The 20,091-nt window shown below is 43.1% G+C and overlaps 2 long non-coding RNA genes across 4 annotated transcripts; both read left to right on the top strand.

Annotated features, from left to right (window-relative positions):
• The first annotated feature begins 8,792 nt into the window (after positions 1 to 8,792).
• Positions 8,793 to 9,235, top strand: LOC137478568 (uncharacterized). The gene is made up of 2 exons (XR_011001658.1): positions 8,793 to 8,871; positions 8,985 to 9,235. It is a non-coding gene; the product is annotated as an uncharacterized lncRNA (long non-coding RNA).
• A 1,397-nt stretch (positions 9,236 to 10,632) lies between these two features.
• LOC137478063 (uncharacterized) lies at positions 10,633 to 15,876 on the top strand. 3 transcript variants are annotated; one of them, XR_011001380.1, is made up of 4 exons: positions 10,633 to 10,863; positions 12,764 to 12,870; positions 14,466 to 14,727; positions 15,052 to 15,876. It is a non-coding gene; the product is annotated as an uncharacterized lncRNA (long non-coding RNA). The 3 variants fall into 3 exon arrangements; XR_011001381.1 differs by lacking the exon at positions 15,052 to 15,876 and having other exon boundaries at positions 10,646 to 10,863; positions 14,466 to 14,999; XR_011001379.1 differs by lacking the exon at positions 14,466 to 14,727 and having other exon boundaries at positions 10,650 to 10,863.
• The last annotated feature ends 4,215 nt before the right edge of the window (positions 15,877 to 20,091 follow it).

Below are 20,091 nucleotides of genomic sequence, written 5' to 3'. Positions count from 1 at the left end.
GAATTACAAAACACTCAAACATTCTACATAGTTAGCCAGAGGATGGAAGTTATATTGATCTTGATGCCATGAGGTTCTAATTAGCTGTTTCGTGTGTCACAGAGAGCACTGGGGATTCAGGCAGACACACGTTCTCATTCTCAGCAATATTTTTTTACTCATCTCATGATTTTGCCCTCAGCAGGAAAGAACTTGACAGTAACTTCAGGCTCTGAATTTAGAGTGCTTGCATGCATAACAGGAAGCTGCCTTTGTGCTATCTCCTATCCTTTTGTATCACCTTGCTGCTGATGGGGGGAAGCTCCTTTTAGGAACCACAACAGCCACACTAAGACACAGGCAAGAGTTAAGATGAACATGTGCTGGGAGCAATTAGACAGTGCAGTCAAAAGTGATTCTTAAAGGTGGTCCATGGGCCATTTTAGCCCTTGACCAAAAACTTCTAAGTATGGAGAAATCTCAGACCATTTTGTACTGAATTTATATATCAGATTTCTCCAAGTGCTTTAATGGTCTTGCTGTTGAGACTAAAGTAGGCAGAGGCTAAAATTCCAGTTCAGATTTATAACATGTGAAATGTGAGTTTTGCAACACTGAGACACAGACAAATCTTCAATTCAAGAGTTCTGCATCCTAGTCCCCTAAACTTGTCTCATTTTCTTTCTCACATTCCCTTAAGGAAGAGACCTGTAAACAAGTGTAGCATGACAGCTGTTACTGTGGGTTATTTACATCAAAACTTTTTCCTTGGAAGTCAAACAACATTTTTAGAAAATGTCTATATTTTAATTTTTTTCTTCAAAATTTTGTAATTTAAAAATTTTAAAGTATTTGCCAAAATGTATTGTTTTAAGAAGTTGGTAGAAAGTGGCATGTATGAGGGAAGCTCATAGTAATTCATAATGTCTGGGGGAAGGGATCTATTTTCCTGCCAAAAAGTGTTTAACTTTCAGAAACAAAGGCATTCTGGGTTTTCAGAGTTTGAGACAGATTTCTGAAAGCAAAGGTTTCCATGTTGGGAAAGAGACATACTTTTCTTACTAGATGTACGTGATTCATCAGTACAGGATTCACCAGTTCAGTTGTGTGTTACATGAACCAGCAGCCTGAAGTTCACTGTGCTATTAATTAGCCAGAATAAGGGGGGAAGGCTGACCTAAACAAAACACCAACTTGTATAACAATATATTTGTGAAGGCCAGATCACTGTATATGGGCAGAGTGTAATAGCAAAAGGAAAGGTCACTGAGAAGTGATCTTCCACTTGGCAGAATAGCAAGGTATTATCAGGCAGATCTCATGGCAGTGGATTGGGTAGACAGGTAACTCACCAGAAGCTCATGCAGCATTCACACAAGCCAGTAAATCTTGCCAGCAGTTTGTACAACCATTAGCTCAGGGGCAGCCCCTAAAGGCACTTTGCAATCTTACAGTGCAGAGCTGGACAGACTGGACAGTATCTCTGAGCTGGCTGAAATCACCCCAGTGTTATCCAAAGTACATCCCCATTCTTGGAAGCACCTAACTTTTCCTCTCTTCCCTTTTTGTCAGGGTGAAAAACCTTCCTTAATACATTCTGATCCCTTGAATAATCAAGCAGCTAATACAAGCATGTTTGACTGAAATTCTTGCTGGTCCCTTTTGAGTCAGTCGAATGAAAGAATTTCAGTGGGAAATGGTACCTTAGTCAGGTCTGGAATGAAGCATATCCTAAGAGGAGATGGGGTCCAGAAACTCAATCTGAATCTCTGAGATCCTACAAACAAAATTCTATTCTCTAAGAAAAAGATAATTTCCAAGAAAATTTCATTCCAGATTTTCCCATCAAGAAATAATGGCTTCCCTGTAGGAAAATTAGAAAAAAAAATGGGCATAAGCAGGGGGAAGGGTGAGAAAACAAAGACTTGCTTTGTTCCCCATCCTCTAACTGTCCTTAAACTCTAGTCAGTTGGAAACCAGATAATTTTTTTTTATTCTAACTTTGCCAGTTGGAACAAAGCAGTGGAACTATGTGCAAGCATTACTTTCTGAGCAGAAGTAACACTTCCACATGGAAATGAAATTATTTTTAAAAAAAGCTCTTTGAGAGAAACAAAACCTGCAATTACATCCTATTTAATCTGGGTGAAAAAACTTCATTTTTGACAGAAAGCTTTTCCTTTCTTTTAAAAGGTTTTCTAACCAGCTCAGCCTACAGAAGATAATTTAAAGATCTGTTTCACAAATCAGCGTGAGCCTTTCTAGGGCTCATCAGTGAGGCACACATTATTTTGTCCAAAGCTATTACCCTTGTCCAAAGCGATTACCCTTATCCAGAGCTTTCTGCCTCAGCTCTCAAGCTGATCAGCTTGCAACTGCCTCATTTTATACTTGAATGCCTCATTTACACCAATGAAAACATCTGAGAGCCATTTGTGTTGGCTCACATCATATTCTGCTCAGCACAAAAGAACCAAGGGCAATTTCACTACAGGCACAACAATGGCCACTGTGCCTGTGAGCCCCACAGCAGCTCCAGCCTGCTTTATTTACAGCCCCACACACACTCCACCACTCTCTTTCCCTGCTCTGGCAGGGAAAACCGGCCCTTCCCAGTGGGGCTGTTTTGGTCTCTCCAGCAGGAGAGCAGCAGCAAATCAAACACACAGGATCCTCAGCTAAAGAGAGAAAGGGTGGCAGTCACCACAAAGTCACTCTTCTGCTATGTCTGGGGTGGGAAATAGGCTCTGGGTATTTTCTCTGCAGTTATAAAAAGTCATAAGCACAAGACATAAGGATATATATGGAGCAGTTCATGTGACAACAGAGTTTAAGTGACAAATTCCCAGGGCAGCAAAAATATCAGTTTTTTACTTCCCTAGCCTAAGACCAGATGCCACCCAAAGAAAGTCATGGCAGCCCTCTAGCAGTACAAAGCTGGCCCCAAAGTGCTAAATGTGTTAACTACCTGGGAGTCAATAGCAGGGCTGGGAGGTCCTGCCTTCCATCCCTGAATTAATCCACCTATACCCACAGGCTATGCAGAAAGCTTAGCTTTAAAGATCTCAGTTTCAAGCCATGTTGGAGAAGAGCCATGGGCTGGAAGCAGGGGATAGGAAGAATGTGAAAGCAGATGGAGTTTCCTAGGAATAGCTGCTGTTCATATCTCTGGTTGAACGGATGGATCAATAGATTTTTTTTCGACTGAAAAAAATTGTTCCTTAGCCAAGATGAGGATTGTAAACTTTAGTTAATTTGGCTCCTGCACAAGGTCATGCAGCGATTCACTACTTTCTTACTCACTCTGCTCTGATATTTGCAAGCCCTCAAGCCTTCCTCTGTGACAGGGCTGGAATGGAGGATACTACACTGTAGCCTGAAACAGCTCCACACACCAGCCTTTGTCCTTCTTGGTTTGCTCTTTGGTACAAGAGATCATGTTACAAATGTCTTCTAGTTGTGAGAAATACACCGGAAACACCTAAGGAAAATATCTGATTTTTCTTTTCTTTTCTTTTCTTTTCTTTTCTTTTCTTTTCTTTTCTTTTCTTTTCTTTTCTTCTCTTCTCTTCTCTTCTCTTCTCTTCTCTTCTCTTCTCTTCTCTTCTCTTCTCTTCTCTTCTCTTCTCTTCTCTTCTCTTCTCTTCTCTTCTCTTCTTCTTTTTTCCCGAGGGGTACAAGGAGGAAGATTATGAAATTGCCCATTTGCAGTGAATATTTTCTGAAATGTCTTATTTATAATCTACCTCCTGTCATAGCTGATCTGCCAAGAAACTCTCTGAGGAATGCACATTCCTGAGCTCAAGAACCTGCAGTTGATACCTGTGTTGAGACTTATTTTTTGAGGAAAATAAATGGCAGGAACATCCTGGATGGATGCACCAGTGACCTGATTTCATTTCTTCCCTGTGGTGTAAGTCTCATTACTAAACACATCATTACCCTCTGGATCTAATTTCCAGAGGAGCCTCAGGAGTGGAAGTCAGGAGCTAACTACACACACATACAAATGATGGGAACCACTACAGTCAGACTAGTGGGAAATATCTTCAAAGTGCAGAAAATATATGACTGACACTATTTTGGGGAATTAGTCAAGCACCATGTAATAGAAATTAGGATAATGATGTATTCTCTGGTATAAAAAGATCATTTTTAAGACAGGATCTATATGCACAGAGGAATGCAATAAACAGCATATCAGCTGATTCCATGGCTGATGTAGACTGGGATGTAATTTTTGGGGGGCTGCTGAGGGTGAACTAGGGAGGCAAAGACAAGGAAGATCTCTGTCTGGTGTTTGACAGGAGTCAAGAAAAGTTAGAAGAGCAAAGGATGTCTCCACAGAGGGAAGACAGTGGTGACATCCAACTGAACTGAGCATTTACACTCATGACTGAATCAAACCTCCTGATCTAAATATTGCCAAGTTTTAGAGGGTACCTCGCAAAATCTGTGCTTCTCAAACACCCACTCTTAAGACAGCAAACCAAAACTTAGATCTGACTTTCCCATGCTATGGGGTGGCCATATAGAGAAGCCAGACTCAAATTCTAAGCTTGATCCTCTTTCACAGATTAGATCCCTTAGGGAAAACCAAAGTTTCAGCTTTGTTGCTTATCCCAGCATCTGTACTTTGCACAGAGGCCTAGAAATAACAGCAAGCTTGGCTCCCCCTTGGCACTGCAAGGTTTCTGCTAGAGCTAACACTGGAACACACCCAGAAATGGCCACAAACCAAAACCACTAAAGGGCTGCCGCAAGTCTCACAAACCTCGGGTCTGCACCGAGCTAATAGCATCAACATCACTAAAGTTATGCATGATTTGTAGTCTGTAAGTGAGAACAGAAGCTGGCTGTCTGCACAGAGAAGCTAAATCCCTTTAATTATTAAAACATATCCTACTGCTGTTGAAAATCCCATTGCCATTGGAGAAAATACACTAGTAATAAATGTATGCTATACGTCAAAGGCCTCTTTTGTAAATACAGTATTCCATTTTTTTTTTGTTTTGTTTTTCTAAAAAAATTGGCCTAGGGACCAAATTAATGTTTGATATGCTATCTTAGAAACATTTTGGAGTGGCAGATTTATCTGCTGTTTACATTTTTCCTCCTAATACAGCAATGAATAATTCCTGTTGATAATGGGAAATTATTTAATATAAGTGGTTGAAGAGTCCTCTTCTGAAACCAGTGGGAAATTTGGCTGGGCAGGAAAGACATCACTGGAGAGGAGAGCAGAAAAACTCAGAGAGTCATTCATGCAGTCCCAAATGTATTTGAGAGTGTGCCCATGAAAATTGCCCCATTCTGGTCCTTAGATTAGAGCTGCAGCCCCATTTCCAACATGTGCAGTCTTCTGGTTGTAAAACGGCAAATGAGCAGTTAACTCTTATATATGTTAGGAATTCCTGGCTCATTTCCAAAGGAGCCAATGTCCCATACCGGTATAAGCACCAGAGCTAAGAATTTGCTCTTACTCTGGTGAAAACGTGCCTTGGCTTAGATCTGCACAGAGGACTAGGCACAGGCAGCTGGGATTCCCAACTCCCTCCCAGCCAGTCATGTAGGCAGCATTTCTGGCACACAGATCACAGCCACCTCTCCTGGCCCCAAAGTCGAGTTTGGCCTCCTGCATGGACACAATTTGGCTGCAGAGATTGAAGAGCTGGTGAGTGCTTAGTCTGCAGCAGTAGGGCCATTGCCTTCCAAACTGCACAAATAATCTGGACTGAAGGGGAAACACAATAAGAAAGGTGCCACTTTCATGAGCTGTGTCCATCTTACCATGCCCTTGAATCCTCTGCAGGCATCAGGCAGGCAGGTTTTTGTCCCCATGTTCCACCATGGATTTGCACACTCCATGCCATCACTTCCTCTGTTGAAAGCAGGGTCCATTCCTGCACTGCCCATTCTACCCAGGGCTGCTGGCACAGCAGGATGGAGCCACTGGCACGGCCCATAGCCCCTGCTGCCTCTGTGTGCTGCACCTTCCCACTCCATCCCTGCAGCCCCGGGCACAGAGCCAGGGTCCCACTTTCCCATCTGCAGCACACCACGGAGCCCTGGCTAGTGCTGCATTCGTGTAATGCTCCGTAAGAAAGGCCGTCTAAATAAGCAGTGTGAGCACAACATCTGCTACCCAGCCCTACCCATTGTTTTCGTGGAGGGCTTCAGTCAGCAGTTCCCTCCACCCAAATTCAAATTAGTGCAATGACATTGAGTGCACATTTCTGCTTGGACTATGTTTTACACCGCAAAGGTGCAGGGCAGAAATTACAGACCAGCAGGACTATAGAGGAGAAATATGTTCTTGCACATCCCACAGGCCTTAAGCTCTGCACCTCCTTGCTGGCTTCCAGCCCATCCAGCTCCTCTCAGCACATGTGACATGGCCTTTTTCCAGGGTGTCCAAAAGGAAAATGCCATCCTCCTCCACCCTCCCAAACCAGTGATGAATACTCCAGGGCACCATCCTCTAACCAGGGACTTCTAGACTGCTCTGAGTTTTAATCACATGTACTCTGCTCCCTCTACACTTGTAGGACATGTCCATGATGCATTTTTTCAGTAATGTTTGCAAGGAAGATCTCTAGCCATCATAAAATGCTTGGCTCTGTGCTTGTCTGCTCCATCCCTTTGCCATGCTGGTCTGGCACCAAGGGTCAGAGAACTCACCCCCAGTTTGAGTACTGCCTGACCCTCACCCCACCTGAGATGGATGAACTTGAAAAAACTATGTGTCTGAACTGTGTGTGACCACATAGCCTATAAAAAAGCATGGGGAAATGATAAAATAATTCATCATGGTAGATCTCCCATCTAGCTCTATCAGGCAGTGATGTAGCTTTAAAGTAGGGCAGGAATTCTCCTTAAGTAAGCCACTCAAAACCAAAATGTCATACCTGAAACATGTATCAAGGGTCTCCAAGAGTCAGAGGAGGGCACAAGTGCTTCTTCTGCAGTCTATTCAGATAATTGATATCACATAATTGATAGCTGGACACCCCGGACAGGATCTTTCTGGAGATGCTGGTCTTTTTCTTGTCTCACAGACTCAGTGACTACTTTAAATTGGATGCCAGGGCTGACGTTGGGAAAAAAAAAAAAAAAGGAAAGATATTGCAGCATGAGCCTTGCTAAGCAAAACTACCAGTTGCAAACAGGAGAAGCCTGGAAAGAAAACCTGTATGCAGGTTTCAGGCATCATGAGTGTATCCCCTCAAGCCAAGCCCAGCTATAAACATTCCCCACTCAGGCTTTTCCACTTCACACTACAGTTGTTACTCACAAAAATCTACTACTCCCTGCCTGATCAGATCTGCAGATGAGGAAACCCTCCTATGTGTCTTTGCCAAGTGTTTGTACAGTTCCTGTCCCTGAATTTCCAAGTCATTCAGGCAACTCTTAAATCAATCTATAATAAATCCAGTTTTGGTTGGCGGGGCTTTGCAAGTACTCCATGAGCTTTCCTGATACCCATGGGGCTGAACTGAAAGAAAACCCACAATCTGAGGAGAAGAAACAAATTCAGAGATTGCTTTTGGGTAGCTGAGAGAGCAGGATCTATTTCGGGAGTAACTCAATTAGAAATTTGTTTATGAGACTCTGGGGAGGAATAGAAGTTATGTGTTATAAACCAAAATAGGTCCTTTACCCTCTTCCTAAATACAGAGTACTTGAAGATGGCTTTAGGGTGGAAACACATGCAATCTTTGGAGGACTGGGATAAACCACAGGAACGAGACCAAAAAGAAAAACGGAGCTCTGCCCACCCACCCCTGTAGCAATGTCCCTCTGTGGATTCCTGGTGGCACAGGGCAATGGTTAGAAGATTGCCCAAAGAGACTTCAGGCAGGGGAAGGACCTTGGCAGTGCAGATACTGCTGTGGTTGAAATACAGACCTACAGGGTGGAGATTCAAGCAGAGGCAGTTGGTGCCTTTGCTCCCAGCTTCCGTGACTCTGTGGTGGCTGGGGCCAGCTGTCTCCAGTCCTCCAAGAGATGCGTGTAGGGACAGCTGCACGGCTCCGCCTCCGCGTCAGCAGGCTATGAGCCATTTTGGCAGGCAGACTGTGCCAGATTTATGATGCCAAATATTCACCACAGAGAATACAGTGAGGTCTTCGTGAGAGAACCACTGGCTGAAAGTTTCACAGAGGTTTCCACAACGCCTGGGTTTTTAGCTTTGTTATTGCATTTGAAGCTCTACAAAGCAACAAGCTGGGAATCCAGTATTCTACCACATGGGGTCTATACACATTTACATATTCTGCTTCATATTATTGAGAGTAAAGAGATTCAATGCTAGACTCTCTTGTTCTAGACCAGGCCATATCTTTAAAGGAGCTTCACAGATACTGGAAAAATTAGGTTAAATAGGCTGGACCCAGAAAAAGATAACACTTTCTTTAAATATTCTAATGATGATGTTTAAAGTTAATATTTCATGTTGACTATTTTAATTATATTTAGGTCAGAGCTTGTTTTCAAAATGGAAATTTTCATTTAAAAGAACCTACACTTGCAATTAAATAAAAAGGTGAAAATGTTTTCATATGGGCAAATTAAGTCAAGAGCAATTCTGTTGCGCAGATAGATCTAAATTTTGATGTAATTAAAAGATATAATTTTTTCCCAGTGTGTCTTTTTACTATACTCAATAACTGCTTAGCTAAGAAATGGCATCAAAAAACACTTGCTAATCGAGCCCTAGGGGATATTAATCCTCCAGCTATCAGTGAGATTCATTCTCTAAAGAAGTCACAGATGCTTCACAGAGTGAGGTCACAGCAGGCCCTTGTGAAGACCTGAGGATGTCCCAGCTCACTGCTCTCACAATATACTGTACACAATCTTCTGTCTTTTCCACTCCTGCTTTCCACAAGAGTAAGCACAGCTATGGAAGGGAAATACTGTAGATATGCAGAATACTATGAAGGCCCTGATGGAATACTGGAATGGCCCCGAGCTGTAACAAGGTTTCCTTTCCATTGCACTAGTTATATCAATGACTATAACTCAGGAAGAGCAGGAGCTGGACACTCTCCAAGTCTGCTGTACAGAGCACCAAGATGCTGATTACAATGGAAAGGGCTCCTCATGGCCTTTCCTTCAGCAGGACAGAGGCATCTGTGTGAAGGATCACACAGAAGGGTCTTACAGTCCCAGAACTGGAAGAGTTTGCACTCTGAGGTCCCTCTTCAGGCCCATCAATTACCCTTCATTAAAGGGGTGATGATTCTCCACAAAATCTGATCTGCCTCTCAGGAAAAGCAGAGCTGCAGCAGTTCTCTCCAGCATACATTTTCACTCTGCTGTTTCATGTAGCCCGACACAACCAAACATGTAAAATTAAGGATTTAGCTAGCCCAGTAGCAAGCAACCTGGAGACTGTTCCTGCCTAGGCACTGGCACAACATCTGTCTGTTAAGATGAAGGCACTCATTGTGTGCAAGTTGTCAACAAACTTGATCCTCATAGGGCAGGTAGGCATCTTCCCAGTAAGGGGGATGCATGTAAATTTGGCTTTCTGTGCAGTAATAACCACAGTTTTGCTATGTCACTTTTCAAAGCAGAACCACACTTAACCAGCAGATATTCAAGTTTGGGAGCAGGCAACTAACTGAAAGCAGCCCTGATATCCTAATTATGGGCTGCTGGCTTTCCCAGCTGGAATAGCCACATAAGGCCCTGCAGGAAGACCAGCCACCCCACACACAGGGAGCTTGTCAGTAAGGCCAGCTGGTCCTGGGGCCTGCCAATCCTGCTGTCATTCCTCGCTGGATTACAGAAGGCAGTCTCTGTCTGCTCCTCTGTGTGCACTCTGTGCTGGGCTTCTGGCAAGTTACCAGTTGAAGTCATGGTGGGAAAGCCTGAAATTCTTCCTTTCCATCTACATTTCCTTTTCAGTTTCTCATGCTCTCCAGACAGTCACTCCTACAGCTTTCCTTCCCTCTTGCCCCGACCTGCTCAACACCCCGGCGAGGTGGTGACGGCGTTCTGCCAGATATGCTGAACCTGAGAGCGTCCCCATCTTGCCCAGTAATCACCCGGGGAGGGAAGCAGCATTTATCACCACTCCATCGTCTGCTGCCAGACACACTTGCCATTAAGATGTCAAAACAGGTTTCTCTCTGGAAATGCAACAGCCCTGCAGACTTACCCTTGCCAGCAGCAGCCCCAGTTGGACATCTGTTCCCTTTCAACCTCACACGTGCACTTAAAATGCTGGTACTGTCCACTTCTTTGCAGGATTAGGCTCCTATTAAAGCTGCCTTCCACATGATTCATTGTTATCTCCTGGTGTTGATCTGATTTATGGATTGGCCTGTGTTAATTAAGGTCATAAAATTGGGAGTGGGAAAAGGCTTCCAGCACTGTGATACTGTTTAATGTTGGGTCATTGTCCAGTGCCTATGTTATTTTTCAGGAGATGGGAGAGAGCACATCTGATGTCCTGTGGTCAGAAATGAGATTTTACTGGGATGAGTCTTTGCTGTCCTCTCAGTCTTGGGAGAGGAGACAAGTCAGTGGAAACGTGAAAGCACCTCTGTTCGACTCTGATTCACAGACTCCAATGAACTCATAGTCCAGGCTGTTATTACCCAGATGAGGCTTGTGTCTACAGCCCCATCTGAGCCCCATTCTGCTAGGCACAACACAGCATTTTGTAAAGATGATCCCTGCCCCACAAAATCTTGCTGAGAACTCTGCCATGGGCATGTGGAACTCTTCTCTGTGACTTCAGCTAAACAAAGACAGACCCGAGCCCACCTTGTTCAGCTCAAGAATCACCAGCAACATAACTCTGGCCAAACACGGCTCTCTGCAGGTTGTTGCTGTCTCCCAGGTCACACAGAGCTCAAGCCACTGTGGCAGGTCTGTGAGTCCTTCCTGAGCCACACTGGCTCAAGCTAGCTCAAGCACCTAAGTCAGTGTATGGATCAGCAGGTTCTCTGCCACCAAAGCAGCACCCTTCTGCGCAGGAGCTGGCCATTTTGTTGAACAGCATGAGTTCACAGAAAAGCCAGAACCCAGGTGGGTGCAGCCACCATGGTCCTCCAGGCTTTGGCCACCTCCCTCAGGGTCCATGTGTCAGTCCAGCTGCAGGGACGTTGTCCTGTCATTTCAACCTACAACATCTTTTCACATATAACTCTGGGGTTTTTGTTTGGGATTATGTTTTTGGATTTGGAGAGTTTTGGTGACAAAATCTTCGAAGTCCAGAGACTGCTGTCAGTATAAAAATTACTGATGAGAATTATCTCTGATACAGTAGTACAGACCTGGTCGATGCACATTTGGCCTCATGTGCTATAAAATAGGTAGATAAACAAACACAAAGCCAGTGCTACACATTCATTTTTGCAAGTTGCTACACTTTTTTCAGGAATGTGTTACAATTTCATAGTTTCACAACCTTCACTTATTTTTCAACACCCTTGCACCCACTGATAATGGAAGATTTACCTTTTGCACCTGAACCTGACTTGTCCAGAAAGAGCAATTTCTTTCTCTGCTTCACTTTCCTCTTCCAGCCAATTGAATTACAAAATTCCCATGAACTGGCTAGTAATTCACTTCTTGTAGCCATTTCAGCAACCAGGGACTTTATATGCTTATTGCACACTTATTTTAACATCAGTTAAAACATTTACAGTTGGTCACTGTAAATCTGCTATGGCTCCACCATCAACAACAGCAAAACCGTTTGTTTGATGTAAACATGATGATATATATTGTTTTTCAGTACTAGTCAAAAATATTTTATTCCTGTAAATAAAAATCAGAGACAGGGCTAAATATTTCTTTCTGAAAGCTTAATTTAAATTTAAAAAATCAAAAGCAACATAAAAATAAACTTAATTACTCTGTTAAGAATTTGAAGACTTTGCTATTATCCAAGTAGGATAAAACTAAACATCATAAATTCTTCATCACATAAAGTCTTTGCTTAAAGACTGCATATCTTTCATGTCTTTTAAAAAAGAAAAAAAAATTACATTTTATTGCCTAGTTGAAGGAATTTCTGGGGGAGCTTCTGCGACCTTTGTTATGTATGAGGTCAGATCGATTATCATAATGGTCCCTTCTGGCAATGAGCTATGAATCTGTTAATTTTAGCTCAATATCCTCTTTCTCTAGGGGAGTAAGCTAACTGAAATTATATCACATTTTCCACTTAGGACTAAAGACACACACACAGTCCCTGCAGTTGAGCTGGCACATACTGCTGTACCATCACACACTAACTTCTGTGTGCATCTGAACATTCATTCAGACAGTTGATAAACCACATTGTTGTCCTTGGATCATGAATTATTACTGATAGCCCCATGATCAAAATCAGACTGAGATAGCCTTTCTGCTCCACCCTCCAAAAACTGGGACACTTTAAAACAATTCCAATATTCATCTTCATTCTGACACAAATGTTTAAGTTCCTGTTTTGGAATTTCCCTTGTATTCTATTCTATTTTATATGTTATCATGGCTCATTTATGTGTTTTAAAAGGACCTGAAATTCTCTCAGTCTCTCCATTCCCATAGGTGGGACTTTACACCAGAGTAAACAGATGCTGTGATACTTTGCTGTGATGCAAAGAGCTCTGCAGTTGTAGGTTATCAGAAGACAAACTGAACAATTTCACAGTTAAGCAAGCCTGTGTGTTTTATAGCACCAAGGCTTCTTGGTGGCCAAGGAAAAGGCACAAATTTCATTTCCAGATCCAGCTGTTCACATGATACAATGTTTAAAAAAGGCTCTTTTTCAACACAGATAATCCACCCGCAGTTAACTGAGAGCTGACTATTCCACTTTGGGTTGCTTAAATTGAAGTGAAAACATTTTGTCCTGGCCAGCTGAGCAGCAGCATTCTGCTCCAGGTCAGTTCAGTGCTCCTTTGTCCGTGGCCCTGGTGCCTCCCAGCCACTGCAGAAAGTGGGGTGCAGCACACCTAAATGCTTTGCAGACTGCACCCCTCATCTGCTTTGAGACTTTGCATTCCACATTTTTCCTAACATTCTATGGAAAACAAATGAGTTATCTGGTCTCTTTCTCCCAACTTGCAATGAAGACTAATAGCAATATATTCAGATTTCCCTTGAGAAAAAACATCCCATTTTTACACAGTGTCTATCCAAGATGTTGAACTTGGATAGAGGCAAGTTTTGGTGAAAGCAGAGAGGAGGTTTTTAGCCCAGGAAAAATTATATAATATTTAATCCTGAACAGTTCCCCAATCCACTCCTCCATGGGGAGATCCAAAGGGCTGTGTTGGTACAGGAAAGGGAGAAGGAAGAAATATTTGGGACAGAAAACAGTGGCATGCAGCCAGAGCAACTTAATCCAGCTCTCAGGAAACTACAGCCTCAGAAAGGAAAGGTCAAAATGGGGTTTACAGCAGAAATGCAGACACAATATGATGATGGGGAGACAATCTGCTCTCCATAATATTCCTGTTATCCTAAGCAAACAGTAGAGGAGAATGAAAAGTACCACGGGGCTGTTCTGTTGTGTTTGTGTAAGAATGCCATTTTAATTCATTTTCACCAGTGCCTCTAAGTCAATACTTCTTTAGAGCTACATTCTCACATGAAATCTATATCCCAGCAACTGGAATCAAGATTGCCCCAGGTCAGACACCTGTAAAGCTGAACTGCAACAGGAAAAAGTGGCACTTTGTATTAATGGGCAAGAGACAATTCAGAGTCATAGTTTTCCTACTGGACCTTCAGAAGGCAGAAAGACTCATTACCATTACAAATGCCCTCATTATTACACAGTTTCTCTTGAACCTTCCCCCTCCACTTACCTTCATACCCACTTGAAGAGAGACAACTCAAGGAGCCAGATTCCAGGGAAAATGGGTATACAACAGATCCATGCCAAATCTGTCTGCAAACAAACACTTCTGTAGATTTAGTTAGTTTTTAAAGACTTAGACCTCAGATTCTTTGCCTCTCCCAGACTTTGGTCTCTCGGATTTGTCAAGTGAGATTCCTGTGACTTAGTCACTGAACTCTACACTCAGGGGACTGGGAGAAAGAAAAAGCCTGATCATTGCAATTTATGCTAATATAGAACCTGTAGATGTCCTCAACTACAAGTAAAAACTTGCTTTTTCTCCAAAAATACACAGATGGTGCTTTTTGAAATGCAAATTATGCTGTGAGTACCTAACCCCCTTCGTCCCAGCCCAGCAACAAACCCTTAAGGATGCTTTTCTATGTACCCACAATCCCTGGATGCTTTGCCACCTGAAGATAAAAATGCAGATAATCATTTTAGTGAGGTGTCTGTAAATCCTCCACCACCCTGATGCCAGTGCTGAGAGCTGTAAGACTCAGAAGCAGCCGCTCATGGGTTGGGGTGACTTATTTTGTCCTCACCTCTCCCTTCACTGCTCTTTCAGAGGGTGCTGCCACTGCAGTCTCAGTGGCTTAAACCCTTGTAAAACTGCCTGCCTGGTGTCTTAAAGGCTTCACCAGATGTGCTGGAAACAGCTTCCGAGAGAGATGACACAGACAGCTGAGGATGGCAATGTCCATTCCAGCTGCATCCATGAGTGCCTGTGACTCAACACCCTCAAGCTCTTCAGCTTGGCTCAGAAGCCACGGTGTCCCAGCAGACAGCTCACCAGTGTGTGACTTGGAAGAGAATCAAGCACTAGCAGACCAGGCCTTGAGAATGCCTTCAGGAAGGGCAGCCCAGGGACGTGCCAGGGACACCCTCCTTGTCCTGTAGGTTCCAGCAAACAGCTAATTCTGTGCAGGAGGCAGCTGCAGGGGAGGGAGACATTGATGCTCTGTATGTCTCTGATGCTGCTGCAGCCTTGAGGGTGTCTTCTCCTGCAGCCAACCGCTAGGAATTTTCAAGCAATTCTGCTATGATTTTCAAGAGACCTACTAATTGCCTGGAAATGCTAAAGAATTATAGATTCTGAAGCGTAAAATATCTACAAACCTTAACTCAAACAAAATTGCTGTATATTAAATAAACTGAAGACCTATTATTTTCCTCATTCTAAGTGCCTCTTAATTGAAATCCCTGATTGTTTTTTCCAGGCCCTTCTCCAGCCCACGACCGAAAGATTAGTGATGCATGTAGGAAAGTGTTGTTAACATGCAACGATGTGTGGTAGGGAGTGCCCATGATTATTTCACCAATTACCTCTGTGGTCTGGTCTTTTTATTGAAGCAAAAGGGTCTTGCCAGACTTAATTGAAGTTAAATAAGATGAAATTTTTCTAAGGACCTCTCTCCACAAATTACAAATCATATATATGACACTCAATTTTGTAGCCCATAATCACATTAGCAATGCCACCGAAGTGAACAGAGCTCCTTGGGTGAGTAAGAGTTACTTGCACAAAAACTTATTTCAGATTTGGTTACAGCCTAAATTGGATTCACTCCAAACTGGAAGTTTCATATGCCCTAGTCGTTCATGATTTTGGGGCAAAGTTCATCCTTTTAAGAAATTATGCCAACTGCATATCAGATGAGTATGGGGTTTTCTATTTAAGGAGTGGAGGGTTTCTAACAATTTAATTCCGATGATGTTTTATGACTATAATCCCAGATACTGTTTTTGCAGCTGGCTGCTTAGAAGTGAAATAAACCCAAAGCACCTCTGTAAAAGTAAGCATTTTAAGACGCAGGAGGGCACACCTCTGTGAGATACTCTAGGAGACATAGATGCTGAAGAGGACAGGACAGAGCCAGTCTGGCATCAAATACTATTTAATGTAGTTCAAATCCATAGAAATGACTGTAATGGGATGTTCAAGGTGAGGAGAAAGTTGAGTACCTTGTTTCCAATGTAACTTTCAGAGAGCAGTGTGTCTTAGGACCACAGGTGAAAAGCTTCAAGCAAAAGCTGTACCTTCTGTAGGCAGGACAGAGCCTGTGGCACACTTTGGGCTGACACAGAGAGGCCACTCACACCCCCAGGAGACAAGGCACAGCATTTCAGTTGTTAATGGATGGACTCATCTGGGGTCTGCTGATCCACTGAGCTCCTCTCGGCTCTGGCAGGCTGCCCAGCAGCCCCAGCAGCCCTCCCATCCACACCACTGCACAGTCACACAAGCAGGGGGTCCCCTGGGAGCCATCATCCAGTTTCCTTGGGGTCCTTTTGTTCCCAGACAATGCTGAAATCACTTCAGCCATTGTGGCCAATACCAGTGATTGTATAGCTCTCCAGAAACAAACCCACAAGGTTTCAGACTGACTTGAGCCACAGAGCTGGTCTGCACAATGAATGTCTGCACCACACATATCCACAACTTGTCAGAACTAAAGGGCTCCTGGAGACACAAAAAAACTGTCCCTTCCTCACACAGACATTTGACTTTTGATCTTAATTCGCATTCTCCTGGGATGGAGCTGATTGCTCTCTGAGGGAGAATCCCAGCACCAGCACTCTGAACCAGTCCCTCATAGTGTGGTCTCTCTCAGCATGAATTACACATTATGCTACAATTTTGACATACCCCGTCGCTTTGCCATGACATTTTATCTGAGGTGCCCTGGCCTTCAAAAGAAAAGGGCTTTCTCCACCACAGAGGTGTCCAGAATGGTTAGGTGGAGCTTCCAGAAAATGTACTACCAGCAATGTCCTTCCCACACCCCAAATACCCTCCATAATACTGCAGGCAATCAGTAAAAGTTTGCTTCCTATGAAAGATCTTTGAAAGTCCTCTGGGACTACAGTACAGATCAGGACAATATAAGTCTTTGGGATCACAAGGGCAGGAAACAATGAAACAATGTTATATTTTTTATTATGTTTAATTAAATGTATTCCATATTGTATTTCAATACTTCTATGAGACTTCTCTTCAGTCACTCATGGCCCTTAGAACACCCTCTTCACCTTCCCTGGGGCCACCTGACATTTTTAACATCAGCACATTTGAATGTGATTTATACAGCTTCTTAAATATAGCCCTTACCTAGTTATAAAATGGTGCCCCAATTCTTTTATATACAATAACCATTGTGCTTATGATGACTTAAGCCATGTGTATTATTTTTTAAAAGAATTATATTTACATGGAATGTTTAAGAAAAGAATTTTCCAGATTCCGGAAGTAGAAACTCCTTCAGAACAGGAAGGAAATAATTAATTTTTACCTTAAAACCCAACCAGTGTAATGGTTTGTTATCCAGCGGGAAAAGTGTGAGAGAGTTTATTTTCAGCTTAATGAGGTAGATGTTTATATTAAGAGATTGTTCTGAAACTCTGGTGCCACCAGCAAGTGGATAACAATACTCAGATCATACTTCAATCTCAAAACATTTTAGAGATGAAGTCATTAAGTTTGGGACTGGGGAGACACATGAGGCACAATGAAAGACAGGTGGCTTGCTCAAAGCCACCTCAGAGGTCCATAGCAAAGCTGACCTCTTTGAGCACTGAACTCCAGTCCCTCTCCTCTGCTGGTCTCCATGACTCCTTCCTTACTTCTAAAGCCTCAGTCTCAAAGTCTTTTTCTGTAGTGGTTAGTTCCTCCTCAGCAGGCAGGACCTTAGGGAGGCACTGTGTCATACTGTCAAGTTCTAGAATGCCCTGTCTTGGATTTTGAGCTCAATACAAGGAGATCTGAGAATTGACAGTAACCCAGAACTTTACAGTATTTGGAAAGTCCTATTTAGAAATTAAGATAAGACAATTTTTAAAAATCTGCAGCATTGCTGGATCAGGGCACTGCATGTTCCAATCTATTCATGTCTTCCACATGACCCCCTTTCTGGAAATGTCCAACATGGATGTGCAGGGATTTGAGGAGATCTGAGCAGCAAGTGTGTTTTCTCAAATAATTTCTGAATAACTCTCCTTGCAAAGTTAAAGTGCCCCAACTGTATCACAAACCAAGAGAAAACCCTATTCCTCTTCAAACCTACAGGGTCCTGCTTAACATTTGGGGATTTGTACCGCCTCAAGCATCTTCTTTTGGACAATAAAGTCTCGAGCACTTCTTTTGACATGTGTGAGTAGCATGACACCAGCACTGATATCCTGGTCATGTAATGATTAGGGAAGTGCTGTCTAGTCCATTCCACATTCCTGCTGGTGATTCAGTTCCCTTTGTACCCTGCTTTGCTGCACAACCTTGACAATAAATAGGCTGCCCTGCTGTGTCCCAGTGGTGGGGCAGCCTTTCAACAGTAAAAGTAATGTGAAAGTAATTCATGAACATAATAGTTTTCTGTTATTTTCAGGCTTCAAAGCACTTTGAGATCCCTCAGAAGCTGGAGAGATATTACTACTTCTATAGAATATTACTCCTCCTACAGACATGCCTGTACCCCTAGGACCCAAAGGCAAACACGGGGGAACTTAAGTCCTAGAGCTAAACTCCAGCTGCATTCATCACCTCATCTGTTATTTGATGGACTTTTGCCAGTGTACATTGTCAACAGGAAAAAAAAAAATACAGAGGAAAAAACCTGAATAACTTTCCACCTAGTATTTTAAGGCTGTGAGTAACACACCATTTCCAAGAAAGGAGGAATATAGATATTTTGAGCATGTGTCCTCTCTTTAGTTGGCTAGGGGGAAAGTATGCTTCTGTATGACTGGTCTTCCAGGATGAGCATTGCATTAATAAATCAGGAGAGCTGGGAGAGGGGAGACCTGCAGCCACTTGAGCCACCTCTTCTCCTTTGACAAATTCACCCTTCATGAGAATACAGAAAAACGATAGCCAGTAGCAGAGAAGATTTGATATTGGGGTCTCCATCACATCCACCTGTCAATGATTTCAGAGGATCTCCTGATAACATGTGAGTGAAAGCAAGTTCCATGCTGGCAGTGACCCAGCCCTGTGGGACATTGTGTGTGCCTCCACTAACCCCCATTCACCTTGCAGAAATGGTCTGCACAGCCCTGATCCCTAATTTCAACTCTCAGACATCACTTTTAGAGAAGTCTCTCCTTGTCTTAAGAGCAAAACTACCACTAAAACCCAAACACATTCCTGAATGCTTGTATTCCCTAAAACAGCACCTTCTCAACCTTTTCTATCTCTCACTTGCTTTATTTACTCACACTTTGTCCCTTCATGACAGGGAACAGTCTGTGTTGAATCTGGTGGTTGGCAATGTGTGCATGCAGTGAGGCACAGTCAGGTGCCTATATCGTGATCTGCAAGAGATCAGGACAGCAAAATTGTGTGTCTGGGACCTTCTGTACTTCAAAGGATGTATAAGGCCTTGGGATTTGTACTTCTGGAGGAAATATATTTCTTTTTCTGGTTTCTCTAAAATAAGATGTCAGTACTGGGTGTGTAGCCAAATGAGGTATTGGAAGCCCATACCCTTGTTACAATTCCTCTGTGGGATAACAGTACTCAGACGTGGACCCCAGCATGCCACAGGCCAGCAGCTGTGGAGGTTAGCTAATCTGTATCCTTCATACTTCTAACATCTGTCATTCAGTGCTCAAAAGACCCACTTTCCATAGGAACAGACAGAATTTGCACATTTACCAATGCTTACTTTTGGGCTTCAAGAGGCAAAGCACCTCCAGGATTTGCTCCTCAAAGGATCAGAGCTGCAGATCCTCTTGCAGTGATTCAGAGCAACTTCAACCATCTCAGCTTGAAGCTCTGCAAAACACTAGCACAAGACATACCAGTGTATGACTGGACACTGATTCAGAGTTTTTGTCTGATCTCACTGTCAGTTCTTAGGAAAAAGGAGGAAAGGGGGAAGGGAGAGCTGGATTCAAGTCAAAGTCATTAATATCCTTCTACTTGAAGAATGAGCCCAGAGAGAAGAAGCACGGTCAAATGTACATTGAAGTAGTGAGATACAATAGCCACCAGGCACAGCTGAAGTCACAAAGCAATACTTTTGCCTTCTTTCCCCCCCTCTGAACTCAAAAATTCTTACCTAAGCAAAATTAAGTATCGGGGCAGAGACAAATCCATATTTATGATCCTTGATTCTGAGGCAGAGTGAAGCAAACTGCAGGGTGGAGCTGGCTGAAAAAGAGCTGTTCTGGGCCTCAGAGATGTCATCAATCCTGTGCCACAGAGTGTGTGCACTGTTAGAGCTCTCTGAGTGCTGTTGCAAATGTGGTCACCTCTGGGCAAC

This window comes from Anomalospiza imberbis, chromosome 8 (genome assembly GCF_031753505.1).
Source record: "Anomalospiza imberbis isolate Cuckoo-Finch-1a 21T00152 chromosome 8, ASM3175350v1, whole genome shotgun sequence".
NCBI lineage: Eukaryota > Metazoa > Chordata > Aves > Passeriformes > Viduidae > Anomalospiza > Anomalospiza imberbis.
This window is presented reverse-complemented; position numbering and strand designations above follow the sequence as displayed.